Source organism: Buceros rhinoceros, unplaced genomic scaffold (genome assembly GCF_000710305.1).
Source record: "Buceros rhinoceros silvestris isolate BGI_N320 unplaced genomic scaffold, ASM71030v1 scaffold31579, whole genome shotgun sequence".
NCBI classification, from domain to species: Eukaryota; Metazoa; Chordata; class Aves; order Bucerotiformes; family Bucerotidae; genus Buceros; species Buceros rhinoceros.
In genome coordinates this window covers 1-2,536 of record NW_010430252.1, presented here as the reverse complement: position 1 = coordinate 2,536, position 2,536 = coordinate 1, and the positions used below count along the sequence as shown (strand labels likewise).

At 50.9% G+C, this 2,536-nt stretch overlaps 1 non-coding gene across 1 annotated transcript; it reads left to right on the top strand.

Annotated features, from left to right (window-relative positions):
* The first annotated feature begins 952 nt into the window (after positions 1-952).
* On the top strand, positions 953-1,025 carry TRNAH-AUG. Its single transcript has one exon. It is a non-coding gene; the product is annotated as a tRNA-His (tRNA).
* Positions 1,026-2,536: the final 1,511 nt, after the last annotated feature.

Here is a 2,536-nt window from a genome sequence, read left to right as displayed (position 1 = left end):
GATTGCAGGTTCGACTCCTGCCTGGCTCGATATTTTCCTGTAGTACTGATGTTGACAGAGGACTGTTTTCTCTCTGGTTGCTTGCCTTTGCCTGGAGTTTCTCCCTTGTCTTCCTGCTCAGCAAAAGCTTCCTTCACATCAGGGGAAGCTCTGATTGGACATAATAGCAAAAAAAATTTCACCATGAAGATGGTAAATCACTGAGAGAGGAGCTCAGAGGTGGTATGGACTCTACATTCTTGGAGCTATTCAGAGTTCAAGCAGTCAAGGAACAGATCTGAATGTCATATGTTGTGCAGAAATTTGGACTGGAGATCTCCACGTGTCATTTCCAACCTGAATCACCCTGTTATTCAAAGGGATGTTCCTGATTCCATGTTCTTTTGCTGCTCCATCCCACACTGGCAAGCTTATGTGCTTGTCATCACCTTTGCAGTACCTTCACCGTGCATGTGGCTTGGACAAGGAAGGTTAAAGATGCCTCTGTACAGACCAATTTGCCATCAGGCATCACCTACTCTGTCATCTGGCAGGAGTAAGTGAAGGACAAAACAGGCGGACTTGGTCTGAGTTCACACCTCAGCTGGGTGCCACAGCTCCAGGGAGTCCTGGGCTGCTCCAAACCCTGCACTGGCTGGGAGTTCTAGCCACACTTCCCATGGGGCAGGAAGGATGTCTCCTCCAACCCACCAGAGCAGCTGAGGGGCTGGAGGCCACAATCTGTCCTTGCTGCCTGGCCTGTTTGTGAGGGGATTCGGCACAGACACCACTTCTCCAGCATGATGGGACCAGTGACACAAATACTGACCTCTCCCCCACAGATGAGTGGGGCAAGGCTGTCTTGGATGGGGCAGAAGGGAGCTAGGTGAGGGCTTGCCCCTTTCCTTTGACCACCAACACATCCAGGTGCTACAGAAAGCATGGTGGGGGCACCAGGTAAGACTAGAGGCTGGGGCCAGTGGCGCAATGGACAACGCACCTGACTATGGATCAGGAGATTGCAGGTTCGACTCCTGCCTGGCTCTTGTGCAGGTGACAAGGGACAGCTGAGGTCCTTCCCTGTCTAGGCTTTTTGTCCATCTCTCTGGCATCAGCAGCATCATTTTGTGCCACACTGAATCAAAGCAGCAAGCAATCCATCTGCTTCAAGAGCCACCACTCCTCAAATCCTTTTAGACCTGGCTTGCTGGCTTCCTAGATTTCTGGACAGCAAGATTGCTCCTGAGATCTCTGAGTGTGTGTTTTCCCCATAAGTCCTATGCAGATCTTCCCTCTGTCTTCCTGAGCACCACTGAGTGAAAGCTGCCGGAAGCCTCACCAGTAACTGTTGGTTAAACTGTATGTGGGTGGAAAACGATCCTGAACATTGGGCTTGAAGGGTTGTGTTCAGTGGCTGGAAGTGAAAATGATAGTTAATTGCTCCTAGCGCTCCTCAGAGGTCAATGCTGACCCTGATACTATTGAGCATCTTCACTGAGGTACTCAGTAGTGGGATAGGATGAGTTCTGTGTGAGTTCATGGATGACATGATGCTGACAGGGATGGCTGTCGTTCAGAGTGCCCTGGACAGGGTGAAGGAAGCTCAGCAAAGGCAACATCCAGCACCCAGGATGGAATAACTCCACGGAGCACTCAAAACTGGGGGTGGCTGTCAAGAAAATAGCTGTGAAGGATGTGAACAGTGCATAGAAGGTCCTGGAGAGCAACAGCTTGAACAGGAGTCAGCAGTGTGCCCTTGCACCCATGAAGGTCAGCTGCATGCTGAGCTGTCCTAGTAAGGACACAGCCACCAGCTCAAGAGGAAGGATTATCACCTGGCATCTAGCACTTCTGACCACTACTGGGGCACTGTGTTCAAGACTGAGCTCCTCTCTACAAACACTGACAACATGGAGTAAGCCTAGCTTTGTCCTTTTCCATACTTCTTCACACCTCTTGGAGCTTTCCCCCTAGGTAATGTTTTTTAAAGCCTGCTGGCACACGTACTTTTGCCTTTTCCTTGGATAGATCATTGTCCTGAGCAATCCTGATTTCTAAACAAAGCCTGACAAGTCATGGAAGTGAGAGGTCTGAGATGCCTGGGTGCTGCATCCCTCCCTCATGACCCTGTGATACAAGGGCAGCATGTTTGCACCTGCATCACAAGGTTGGGTGTCTGGATCACACTGGGGCCAGGCTTGGGAGAGTCCTGCAGGCAAGTGGACTATCCGTTCTTTCCATGGGGATCACCGATGTTGCACACAGAACTTTGCATGACACTGACAAACAGCAGCAAGACCAATGTGAGCCTTAAAGATGGTTGGGGACCAGAGCACATGACATACCAGGACAATGGCAGTTCAGGGGGAGGCATCTTCATTCTGCTGTGGTGTCCAGATCCACCACAATGTCTGGAAGAACTCTTTCTTTCCTGCAGGGTAAGAGGACACCCCAGTACCTCTGCCCTGCAGAAGGTCCTGAGGACAGTTGATAGTCAGGAGAAGAAGGAGAGCCCCTGAGGAGGGAGCAGGCTAAAACATCGAGCCAGGCAGGAGTC